The following is a 14,465-nucleotide window of genomic DNA, read 5'->3' as shown; positions in this document are numbered from 1 at the left end:
TATTTTTTGCTCTATTTCCAATGTGTATGTAATAAAAGATATCTGGAATATGATGTAAACGGACAGTATGAGTCAGCATCCATGTTCATGTCAAAAGAATTCATGATCCCATGTATAAAACCGAATACGTGTGACTTGTTCGAAAAGCGATGGTTTCTGTAGATTCGTATTTATTCTATGAAAATATCTAATACAAATATGTATTATTTCGAAAATGCTCGAAAGTTATTTGGTGTATGAATATTATATTCTTTGAATAGTTGAATTTAGTTGATTCTATGTAGCACTAATGCACCTAATTTTTGTAGAAAATTAGTTTAGGTATTTCACTGATTATGTGTGAAAATCACTCGATTTATTTCGGATTCTTATCCCATTTGTTGGTATGATAATTTTGCTTGAATTGGAAACTTTCGTGACTAGTTTTCTGTGATACCCTGTTTTATTGAGACTATTATTTATTATTATTTTCGACTATTAAAATTAATTGTATTTGAAATTTTCTTGTCGCGATTGGGGTGACAATAGCGAAGGAAGTTTTATTCGAAATTGATATTTTCAGTAAATCTTTTTTTTTTTTTTTGAAATTGATATTTTAAGTAAATGCTTTTATTTTTCTAAATTTATATTTCCAGTATTTTTTTCGAAAATTATATTTTCAGTATTTTTTTTGAAATTAAAATTTTTATTAAATTATTTATTGGAAAAATTGATATTTTCAGTAAAGCCTTTTTTTTTTCGAAATTGATATTTTCAGTAAAGCCTTTTTTTTTCGAAATTGATATTTTCAGTATTTTTTTCGAAAGATATTTAAATTAAATTATTTATTCGAAAAATTGATATTTTCATTAAATTATTTATTCGAAAAATTGATATTTTCAGTGAATCTTTTTTTTTTCGGAAATGATATTTCCATGAACGTATATAAATGCGTTCATACGTTTAGAAGGGTGCTACGACTTTTTATAGACCCCATCTATCATACGTTCAGTCAAAAAAAGGCAATGGAAATTTCGCTTCCTATATATATATATATAAATTCAGAAATCACTCTAACAGTTTTGAGAGTGAAAATCCAGCTTGTCAAAAAATAAAATAAAAAATTAAATTTCACACGGACACACTGCCCCCACAAACCCAATTAGGAAGCTGTTGCACTGTCTCTTCTGAGGCCAAAACTAGTACAGGGTGATTATGAACACTTTTTGTTTTTCAAATGAAATGTTACCTCCACAACGAACAGCTAGTGTGTTAAAGGCCTAATTAGGACTTACAGGACACGCTGTATATTGCATCAATGTTTATAGGAAGAAATAATTCAAAATTTCAAATAGTTTCCCCGACTTCATGTACACATGTTAGATCTGAGAGAATAACAATAAACCTCACTATAAGAGATTTCAAATCCAAATTCAATTTCATTTCAAATTGATATTTTCAGGAAATAATAAGAATGAATTGTTATTTAGGAAGATGCTACAATTTTTAGATGAGAAATTTTTAGATAGTTGATAGTTGAGATTAAATGGTTGAGATATTATTAAAAATTAATCTATCTATGTACAAGGGATTAGAAATTGATACATAATTAATATTTTGTAGTGAATGTATAAAAATCTCTAACTTTTATTCATCATTCATTTTTATTTCTGATTTTGTTTAAAGTGATGTTTAAAAAATTACATATTTAATCTCTCTCCTTCATTGAACATATATTAACTCAAAATTTTTAATTTTTTCTATGGAACCCTATACTAATTAAGAATACTATCGGCATAATTTTTGTTTTGAAAAAAAAAATGTTTTTATGAAATTTGAAAGTAAAAACTAACATTGTTAAACATAGGTGAAGATAGTATTTTAAAACGAACATGTTTCCATTCTTATCATAGAATCCTAACATAAATTCTTCAACTCATTACATTTTAGAAAACATTTAGTAATTAAATTTAAATAATTGCCGCAAAAACATCTAAAAATGTAAAATAAACGCTCATTATAAATTGACCAAATGGAAAACTGAAAAATGTTAAATCAATGATATTCACTAAGACTTACTTTATGTCAATGCGCTTTATTCGCAAAAATATGGTATGAGGACTGTGTTGGAGGTCACAGTATTAGATTTATTTTATGAGCGCAGAGATAGTTATGAAAAAATATCCGAAAGGAGTGTGATAATTTTATAAAGGAATAAGAATATATTTTCCTATTGATGTATCGATTATCCCTTCAGTTTCAAACCCTGAGGTTTAAAGCCAGAAACCCCCAGAGTTATACTGCTTATTGATTCTAAAATTTAATTAAAATATGTAGAAATATCAGAAGAGGTAATCTCGTGATTTTGACACTCAGAAAAATGGAAAAATATAAAATTGTGTACGACTCGAAATAAAATTAAAAAAAAAATTAAATATTTAAAATAGCGAAATTTTCTTTTATTTTTTTTCGAAAAAGGAATTTTTACATTTGTCGTGATATCTCAGTGATTTAAATTCTTGGTTTTCACCATTTTTGAGTAGCAAAAATTTTTTGGGACTTCGAAAAGTGACAAAAAAACAGGAGTTGAAATCACTGATACTTCAGTGAGATCTGATCCGAATGTCACTCTGTAAAATTATCGCAGTGTATAAGAAATTTTATTGATTGAAACTCTTTTGTAAAATAAAAAATTCAATTTCTGTTTTTTCTAATAATAATTCTATCATAGAAACGGTTTCACTGTCGATCATTTTTCGTATTTTATTCTAATTTTCAAACAAACCGCAGAGATTTTATCCTTTTTGGACATTTCTGTTGAGACACCCTGTATAAAAAAAAAATCGTTTATTTCTCCATAACATAAAAGGGTTCTGACCTGTTAACAAATGAAGACATCCATTTCCTTCCCAATATATTCCACCGAACATTCTAACCGTTCTATACAAATACAAATACAAATACAAATACAAATACAACGCCACAACAGGCAAATTGCCCAACGAGGTGGCTGACTTAAGAACATCATGGATCCCCGAGCCCCTACCTCCAGTAAAATGCGTCAGACTGGAAACATCTCCAAGCTTTTTTCTTTTTTGATATTGAAGAGAGAAAGAGAGAGAGGACTTAAGTCGAACCATTTGTTCGATACAGTGAAATAGAGCAAAAATCAAATGGCAAGAAGAATAACCATCCAAAGTGTATGAGGGTTGCTCGCCATAGAAATGCAGTTTGCTTCTACCCCATCGAACGCAAACTTTAAGACATTCTGACAGTTTTATAGAGGGGAAAGGACTTAAAGGTCCCTCGATTCAATCGTGAAAACCCCTTTTCCCCCTTATATATATGGTTTTTTTTTTATCTAATACACTTTTCGAGGAAAGTATGGAAAATTTCACAGCTTTATTTATAAACAGAGCCACATAGTATTCGGAATACGGCTGACATTCTAATCCTTTTCCAGAGAAAAGATTGAATTACAGTTCTTTGGTCGTAAAACTATTTTATGACTTTTCAACGTTTTCTCTCCTTTCTTTTTTGCCTTATTTTCTTTTATTACTATTATTGTTCTAGATACTTTTAATGCTATTGGGGATTAAGGAACGATCTCTTCTCCTTTTTTTCTTCTCGTCTATCTTCTTTTAAGTCCAGTTTAATTGAGCGGCTAATTGGTCAGGGATCTTTTCGTCGAATTTGCAGCTTGAAAAGTTGATCTCCATGTTGAAATTCTACGAGAAAATATACATCGGGAAGCGAAATTTATTCTCATAATGAAAAATCTATACGTTTGTGTCGTAATTTTGAAACGAAAGACGACGCAAATTTATTGTTAATTGAATGTGGATATTTTTCAGACAGAGATGTCGAATATAGTCTCTCTAGTTTTGTTTTTAGTAATTTTAGTTTTAGATATTTTGTAATTTAGGAACTCCGGTAATTTTCTTGCAGTTTATCTTTGTTGTAGTATGTGAAATTCAATTGTTAAGGTTTTGCGATTCCTGCTATTTTGAAATGATCACAATCCTTGCTTTCTCAAGACTAGAAATTTTCATCAATTCTCGTGAAAATTCCTATAATTTAGAGTTTTTAGTCTAAAGACTACTCACAATAAATTAAAATACTAAAGTATAAAGAGTCCACTTCTATTATATCAATATGAAAATGAATATATGATTAAACAAAACTGCTATTTACACAAATTACGAAAGACACAAAAATTATTTAAATTATTATTGAAAAGAGATTTGGGCTCATTTTTTTGGCATTTTGAAATGATATAACTTTTATATTCATTTATAAATGTTTATAGCACTTAATTCTTTATATCGCGACGGTACTTTAAAGTATCAGATTAGATAACTCCTTTTGAACTAATTATTGATTTCAAAAATATTGTTTTTTTATCTTTAATTAGTACTAAAATGATCTACCAAATAATTTACATGATAAATGTTTTGTGATAACATTATCAGAAGTAGCTACAGTCACCAATCGTAATGAAAATTCCAAAAAATTGAGGGCAAAACCTTAAACCTGACAACATTGTGAGATGATTATTTATAATTTTTGCCATAACCATCATAATATGTAATTTATGTTATGAAGACACTGTGTATATCCACGACTTTAGTAAATATTGCAAATTCCAAGAAGTATCGTTAAGAAAAAAAACGAGACAAATATTTAAAAAAATCGGAACAACGGAAATTACAGAAATGTCCCGTAATACGGGACAAAAGTGATCCGCCAAATTGTTTCAGACATTTTACTATCCTTTGTTTTCAGAAAAATTGAGAAACAGTGATATAACCTACATACCAAATTCCAACGGAATAACGTCCACAACAACAGGTGCTACATAGGTCTGAGTAGTGTCAGTAACTAGTAATTATAACCATCCTTTACTTCCATCACAGTGTCATAAAATATTATCAATAGTATTAATTATCAGATTCCTCTTCATCAAACTGAATCTTTATTCGATCCTGCACTTCAAGTTTGAATAATTCAAAGACACTTCCAACAACGATGAGTAATTGACTCTCTCATGAAGCGAGTTACAATAATGTATTTCAAGGAGAGGGGGAGAAAAAAATTGCCAATCTCTCTCTATACTAGATATATATTCGACACAAAGTATAGTTTATTACTAAAATCTTCTCGGATTTTATGAGTAGAGTCGTATGTCATCGAGAAATTTTGATTTATGGTACTTCATGGTGGGAAAGGTAAGTAACGGTTTTTGAGGTGGGCTGAGAAGTCAAAACATCAACTGGAGAAGATCTCCGTTACGCTTCTTTTTTTTGTGTGTGTGTGTGTGTGTGTGTCCAGGCAGTGTACCCATTTTCTTACCTCCCAAAACACCGTGATAAATGGTAGCAATTTCGTTTCGTGTTCCATTGCCTCGTTAACCGTGGCTATCAACTGAGAATGTCAGTCCAGTAACCACAAATCATTCTCGGGCTCTCCTTCAGTGGCGCTGTTGTTTAGGAAGTGACAATGCTGTCAGTTATGGACGTTGAATGGACGTTTTTACTTGCTGCTCTTTCTCTCTTTCTGCGTTTATGGAAGTTGCTCTTTTTTTGGATTTTCTGCTACTACACGTAGAAATGAAACATATATGATACGAGAGGACATGAAAAAAAAAAATCAACGTGGTGTTTTTTGTTGAAACCATGGAAAATGTTCACGATAGCGACCAGCTGCCAAGAAACGGCAAGAACTGACTGAAATTTTTTTTTCAAGCCATATTTCTGTTGCATACGACGGATTATCACGAAATATTGGGATACAGTCGGCCTCGCTTAATCGGATGGCTACGATTCTCCAGCACATAATATCCGATCATGCTGGAAACAATTCAGCCATTTTACAACGTTAGGATAGGTTTTATATTGAAAACTGATGAAGGATCAATATTAATGGAGCTTCTCGAGTAAATCAGACATCAAAAATGAAATGAAAATTATGTTATATCACAAGTCGTGAGATGTTTACTTTTCAATCAGAAAGTTAGCGCCCTCTATTAGCTAAACAGAGAACAAAAACAAAATAGTTGAATGTAGGCAGACAATTTTAATACTTAGAGGCCAGTTCTTACTCTTAAATGCATTATGTTAACCTAGAAACATATTTTCCATTAATTTCAAATGTTTCATTCAATAAATATATTATGCGTATAGTCGTTGATATGTATTAACAATAGACGTGTGAAGTGCAATATTAGATTAAGCGGGTAAAAGTCCCTGAAATTGTCATATTAATCCCTTCGCTTGCAAGCTATTGGCCAGGAAATTCGGATGATCTTTATTTGACGAATCAGCGATGAATATGATAACATTTTCGTAACCTTACCACGCGTTAGAAAAAGGAGGAGGAAATAAAATAGAAGAAAAGGAAGAATATAACGCGGAAAACAGTAAAATAGATAAGCAGAAAAGGGAATAGGTACGAAGTAGATTTATCTTTTCGCCCTACCTGTTCTTTTTCGCCTTCATATGTATAAGCTAGAGGGATACATCGCATGTGGAAAAAATCATTGATAGAAGCATAAAAAATCACAACTGGCGTTTGGGCGTAATATCACGCCCTTGATCGTAAAGTGGTTAAGCGGGGAACATTGTCCCCATGAGGGAAATTTTGGTCGAGGATTTCATCCATTTAAGCGAGGTACCCGTTTATCCGTTACCAGATTAAGCGAAGCCGGCTATATCAACATAAATAGTCATATCTCGTTCTGATTTATACACTCATGGCGGCCAAAAAACAGTTGTAACGCATTTTATTGCACCTATTACGCAAGACCCAGGAGAAAGTGTTGTGTTCACAGAAACAGGTTTTTTCTGTTAGTCTGGACTAGCTTTACTATTAAAATTATGTCTGTGGATTATAAATACAGAATATAATAGCCGCAACAGGTAGAAAACCCAACGCGGTGGCTGGGAAGAGACGCCAATAAAAAATATGGACGTCAATTATAACAAAATACAGCAATCCCAAATAAAAGTAATTATCATGAGAAAACAAATACACTATAAAATTAAAGCTAATAAAAGCATGGTAATCTCTATCTGCGTGCGTCAGTGACTATTTTATCATCTGAAGACGATGACATGTTACAAGATGATGGTGGAATATTCCAGAATGACGTTGGCACGATAGGTTTCTCTGCAGAACTAATTGAAAGAGGAAGGATAACGTGATCGCATCCGAATATTTGGACTCCATGACACACTATATACTACGCCGGGAAGGGGTGGGGGTAGGCATGGGCCTCACATCCTGTAGCGGGCCCCTAGGCTGGGATCTTTTGCGGACCCCTCGGCCAGACTTTTAACGGGTCCCTTCTGTAGTTAATCTATAGCGTGAAAAAGTTAAAATAAATTATGATAACCGTCCGGGGCCCCAGGGCTAGAGCCCTGTAAGCCCCCCTATGTGGGGGGCCATGGGGGGTTGGCTCCAACTTTCAGTCATTGCTGGCTTCAGAAAATAAATGGTTCCTTGATATCTTGGGCTGAAAAAAGCCTTCCATCACTCAACATTTTGTTGGAACTGCTTCAGCAAAATATAAATCCACACATTTGTCATGTTGTTAATTTTTTGCGGTCGTATAATACAAATACAAAGGTCACAACAGGCAAAATGCCCAACGAGGTGGCGGAAAAATATATGCCCATAACAAATATGGATGCCACAAATTCAAAAAATACAGCAAATTCATTGGAAGTGCAATTATAAAAAGGAAAAAAAAACCTGATAACATATAATACACTACTCATAGAAAATATTTAAGGTTTGTCTTATTCTAAGTATGGATAGCTTCTCGATTTATCTCACTATGATCGCACTTCTTTTCAGACGTGTAAATCGTGTTAGAATTCAAGGCCACTGGGGGTAAGCTATTCGATTTATTAACAACACTATTAGTGAAAAATTCCACAACCCAGATTTGTCCCTCATCAATCGATACTGGTGTCCCCTTGCCAAAGCAGTCGATTCACGGAGTATTGATAATTCATCGACCATTCTGTTCACTCCGTTAAAAATTTTGAACATTTCTATCGTATCTCCCTGACAACTGTGTTCTTTAAATGTGAATATATTTAAAAAATGGAGTCTCCCTTCACAACTCAAGCCCCATGAGCTATGCCCGTCTGTAGGTAATGGTCTTCAAAACCTTACAGCATACTCCAGTCATGGTGTATGTATAAGTCATTAGAAAAGCGGAAGTATAATTTTTGGAGAACGCCAAGAGACCTTTTTAAGGTAGAAATCAAGCATTCCATTTGATTTCTTTTAACCACTGCTGAACAATGTTCAGAAAACTTAAGCCGCCTTTCAATGAGAATCCCCAAATTGGTGACCCTAGTTGAATCCAGGATAGCAATGCCATTCAACTCGCTAGTGAAACATGGGTTGCTCGAATTAAAATGAGCGACCATGCACTTGTCATGTTTCATTCATTTGTCTATGCTGCAATCCTGTTTAAGTTTGTCTGGATCAATTCCCTATCGCTTTGATCCCCAACTACTTCCATTAGCTGCATGTCATCTGCGAATTTGCTGACAATCCCATCCATACTTTGATCGAGTTTATTTCAACGCTCTTTTTCAGCCCACACATATGCGTCAGATTCAGTAAGATTTCAAGTTTACGTAGGAAAAGCCTATTTTCTCAGACTGCTTTCTAAAAAGTTTCATGGTTTCCTGATTGGATTTAGGAGGCACTTGTTGAACACAATCCAATTGTCAAAGTGAAGACTTCGAGCCTTTTCAATCACTTTCACGAAGTTTGAGCGAAATACATCACGTCATCGTCAATTTGAAATAATATCATCGTCAATATGAAATAATGTCATCGTTAATTTACAAATACAAATACAACGCCACAACAGGCAAATTGCCCAACCCAGGTGGCTGACTTAAGAACATCATGGATCCCCGAGCCATTTTTTGGAGGCCCTACCTACTTCTGCTACACCACACATGCACCCCGCGGAACCCCAAACGAATCGGTACATGCGGGAATGTGCGTGTACGTGTAGTGAAACCTGACGTGAAGTTTTTTGTTTCTCTGTAATGCTTGTTATGTGTAGTGCTGCCATCTGCCACCAGTTTTTTAAACTATGAGTGAAGTGTCATGATTGAATGATTTATCGTTGTAGGACTGTTGCTCTCTGTGGCGAGACTTTTTAACGGCGAGATCGGCTCGCATTTGCGCCTTGAAGTTGGGAACCACAGAAAACTTCAGCCGACCACCACTGTGGGGTTCGAACCCCTATCCTCGCATCGCGAGTCCGTCACTATAACCACACCACCACCACAGCGACGAATCGATTGCATCAAGATTCTGGAACATGGCATCGTCATTCTAAATAATGTGTCGTATTTCTGAAATAATGTCGTCTTATTTCTGAAATAATGCCTCGTCCTTTTGAATTAATGGCATCGCCAATCTGGAACGTGGCATCGTCATTTTGCAAAATGCCGTCGTCATTCTGGAACATGTCATCGCCATTTTGAGATAATTTCGTCGACAATTCGAAATAAAGCCATCGTCATTTTTAATTAATGACATCGTCATTGTGGAACGTGCCATCGTCATTTTGAGATAATCTCATCATCATCCTGAAACATGTCATCGTTATTTTGAAATAATTTCATCGGAATTTGAAATAATGTCATCGTCATTCCAGAACATGGCATCTTCATTTTGAAATAGGTCATCATCTTCAATAAAATACCCATTGAGAGACAGACAATGATGGTTAAAGCATGCTAAAGTACTCAGCAAACTTCAATTTGTTGCCGATACTAATTAAGAACAACAGAAATAACCTCAGATCACAACGCTTCCTCCACAGAATTGCGCAGTAAGTTGCAAAATAAATATGTTAAGCCTTTTTCTACCATGTAGTGTATTTTCAGTATGTATATATGATCAAACATAATCTCAAAATACATATGAGTGTACAAGCATTTCGGAATTAACCTTTTTCAAAACTATCGTTGATATTAACAGCTCTGCGCATAACGTCAATTCCATACGTTATGACGCATGCATGATGAGAATAATCCCATGTTTATTTCTAGATAATACATGGAGAGAACAAAGTCCGTTCACATGGGGATCTATGGATATCTACCGCGATATTTCATTCATTCATAATGTATGTGTGGTATTCGAATCATTCAAATCACATTAAATTCCCCAAAATCATGCCCACAAACAAACACACACACTGTCGATTCTACTATATGTTATATCGATGCCGAATTTCCATAATGCACGACGAGAATCTCGACAATCTATTGCCGTAATAAATATCGTATCGGAAAATTTCTGACGTAAACAGAGACGGGATTGAAAATTCAAGTCTGATGTTTACAGAAAATAATTTGTATACACGTGTTTATACACACACACACACACAGTACATACACATGACGATCGAATTTCGTACCTCATATCGAACCGGAGCACGGAAGAACGATTTAAAGGATTAAGATGTTTGTGCAACGTCGCCTTTTCATTGGAGTAATTTAATTACAAATCCGGTTATTTACGTGCTTAGCAGAGCGTTACTAATTAAGCAACTTGTAAGACGACAACATCCATCATTATTCGATGGGATTAACTCCAGGGCAAAATCCAGCAACGATTGATCGTCTTTTGAGACTTGAAACTGTAATTTTTCGTACAAAAAAGTCTGTTTTTGATCCTTTCAAACATCTTGTCGTTAATTGATATTAAAGTAGAATATTTACAAACAATTCTACTTCCGTGATGAAAAACCAACAGGTGATGAATGGTTTCGTCGTTTTAATTTACCTATTTGAGTTGTTGATACAGGTAAGTACTTTCGTAAATACCGCATACACACTTCTGTATAAGTGATACTACAGAAGTAGTGTGAATTTCCAGATGCAAAAGTTGTAATTGGAAACAATCAACCAAAGTATGAATTGGTATGTTTGAACGCTGTTTGCAGGAATTTATTCTCCCCAAGAGGGATTTATTTTGGTGAGGAAAAATAGTTAAATTTTTTGTCGATAGAGGATGCTGCACGGAAGCACGTCACAGAATTTAAGGAGATTTCTTTTTTATTTTCAGAAGCACAGCACGAACTTTTATTTAATCCCTTCTGTGTCCGAAGCGTTCGTAGAGCTTCAGCCGGCGATATGTAGCTGAAGTGAAGAGATTTCATGAGAATGCTTCGCGAGAATTACTGCATATCTTTTGTGCACACCGCATTCAAATGCAGTAATACCTCGGCTACCGAACGCTTCGGCTCATGAATTTTTCGGCTAACAAATATTTTTTTTTTCCTTCGTGATTTTTCTGCATCCGATAACGAATATCCATCGGAATTTTCCATCTGCATGTATCAGACACAGAAATGAGCTGACCAAACCACAAATGGATGGGAACAACCTACGATATCCACTGGGTTGTGCCAACGATAGCTTTAGTAGACTAATGCTGGTGTTAGCTGTGCGCGCGCGTTAATTAGTATGCAAATAAAAAGATCTTCGGTACAAGTACATTTTCTACAAGTACAAACATGTTGAGGTAAATCGAGTAGCTATCCATACTTAGAATAAGACAACCATAAGTATTCCTTATGGGCATTGTATAATATTTTATCTTGTGTATATATTGTTTATAATTTTTGTTATTTGCATTTTTAATTGGGTTGCTGTTTTTTTGAAATATATGACATCCATATTTTTATGGGCATCTTTTTCTCAGCCACCTCGTTGGGCATTTTGCCTGTTGTGGTGTTGTTTTTGTATTTGTATTTGTATAAGTATCTCTCATCTTCCTGTTATATTATTATAAGATTGCCATTCAATTTTTAAGCTGTTCATTATAGCCTTCGGTCAATTTTTGCCTTTTTTTAAAGTGTTCGTCGATGTTTTAAAAAACGCATCTTTTGAAGTTTGGGTAGAATCTAAAGCGAATCAAACGAATTTCCACAGAAAACTATGGGAAATCACGTTTTGGTTTACGAAGATTTCGGCCAACAAATATGATTCGTTCCGTAATCACATTCGTTACCGGAAGTGTCATTTTATACCAAATTCTTCATTTTTTATGAGTTCTAAAGCTATTCACGAATTTCTGGCTCACGCTGTATATGAGATATGATCAGAAGAAGGGCAATAAAGTTTTTTTTTCCCCCATGGCGACGATGAATGCAGCGATGAGGAACAATATAAAGTAGGGTTGCACAACCTTCCAGACGGCGGAGCTACCGTTCACGGACTACGAACTAGAGTAGCGTTTTGTGTGAAATTGATATTTTTTCAGAAAAAAAAAATCGCTCAGGGCCATCTTAACCACTCGAATGATCTGTAATTGCGTCAAGTCACTTCAGTGATTCTGTGGATGTACTACGTACTACTTTACCATTTGCCTGATGTGTTTTTAGTTTTTTTCATACGTCTATTCATACATCTATTCATACGCCTATGACTAGTAATAAAAGACAGTTACAGAAAACTACACTTAATTTTTAATTTAGAATTCTTAAAATTGTTATTCAATTATTACCTTTTGTTGAGATTATAATTTTTTTCAAATGTTCTTATTTGAATTTTTTTTTGGATGGAATATAAATTACGTAGTTTTTTGATGGATTAAGTAACGGAACTAGATTATGTGTATCTATGCAATTATTACTGTATATATAGCATGAAGCCATATCGTTTGTGAAGATTTACTTAATTTTTTATTTTTTGTGAGCGCCCTCTAGCGGTAATGATTACGAAAAACAGAAAAAAACATCGGAAAATCGGAACACAAGCGTAAAATATCACCAGAGCTAAACTTGGCCTATTGTTGTCCCAAATACTGCTATAATAGCAGTCCATTTACCCTCCTCCCCCCCCTCCCTCCCTCATCCAGTATCACTATCGGCAGGCGAATGTTGCACGAAACCATAGATTTTGTGCACATTTAATTAAATTTTAACTTTTCGTAAAAAAGATTGCGCCCTTTAGCGGCAAGCACACCAGTGCTAGACACTACTTCACCAAACACCAACTCTGGCCATATCGCTATATTGCAATTTACTGGCATTAGTGAGATGGGTTGGAAGTGAAGCAGCGCTAGACACTGGCACATCAATTTTGGGAAGAAAAGGATGCCCGTGTCTGACATGGCCAAATCAGGCAAGTGATTAATTGAAGTGAGGATATGCCCCGCGTCACTTAAATGATCTGTAAAGTACTCCGCGGGTAACTTCAGAGATTTTTTTTTTTTTTGAAATTTGTCGCGGGCTTGAATGATGGGTAATAGACCCGCGGGTGACGTCATCTGGGAAACTGTCACTTTGTTCATTTTCACAAAATTATGCTTAAAATCGTGAACCACATCAGCAACACGAGGGCCATCGGTTGATCATGTATGACTCAATATCACACAGTAGGAGAGTGCCGTTCCTTTCATTGGTTTGAAAACGCGTCGAGGGCCACTTAATCCATCTGTAAATGTGCCGCGGGAAACTTGAGTGATATGGAAATGTGCTGCAGGCCGCTTAAATACTACCGAAATGTACAGAGGGACACTCAAGTAGTCATAAAATATGACGCGGGTAACTTCATGGATATGGGTATGTGGCGCGGGCCAGTTAAGTCATGCGGAAATGATCCCGTGTGCCTCTTGATTGATCTGGAACTGTGCCGCGGGTAGCTTAAGTCATCTTTAAATATGTTGCTTCATCATTTTTACAAAATAATTGAGGTCGCGGGCCACATAAGATGACTTCGAGGGGGCATATTTGACCAACAACCCACAGGTTGAGCATGCATGACTTTTTAGATATACTTGAGGACTATAATTAATTGTATCATGTAGGCATTATACTTGATTGCATTATTTATAAGAGGGGGAGGGGGGGGGTTTCCTATTTTTTTTAACATCGTAAAAACTTTAACATGTTGGAAATATTTTGTTTAAAATATTATTTATCCATTCATTTATTTAAAATGTTCACCGCATATGTTCGATTGCACTGCTGTTCCAGTACACAATTTTACATATGTTTACTACTCATTTTTTTTGCAAAATTGCATAGAAAGAAAAGCATTAAAACATGACAAAAATGTGTGAAATCAATGTAATTGAAGGAAAAATTATTTAAAATAAAGAAAACTTCGTTCTAAAATGAAAAAAAATGAGATTTTTTACCGACTCAACCTAATTCGAAATTGATCTTTGGATCTCAAATCTGTTTTGAAGATTTTATAATTCAAATCATTTTATAGAAGATACTCGCCTAAAGTACCAAAGGATGTCCATAGGTGTCGCGAGTTCGATACCTGGTTCGCCCTTGTCAGAAAACTTTCCTGACACAGGGGTAGAACAGAAACGGCGACATTACCGGAGTAAAAAAATGCTACCGCAGGGAGTCCCCCGTCGAGGGGTTAGCGCACCAACCTCTCGATGAGTATAAAAAACAAAACTGCCTTTCGGAATAGGCA

This window comes from Pholcus phalangioides, unplaced genomic scaffold, assembly GCF_987345545.1.
Source record: "Pholcus phalangioides strain wild (caught in Gottingen) unplaced genomic scaffold, Ppha-v1.0 ptg000002l_1, whole genome shotgun sequence".
Lineage (NCBI taxonomy): Eukaryota > Metazoa > Arthropoda > Arachnida > Araneae > Pholcidae > Pholcus > Pholcus phalangioides.
Note: the sequence above shows the minus strand (reverse complement) of the source record.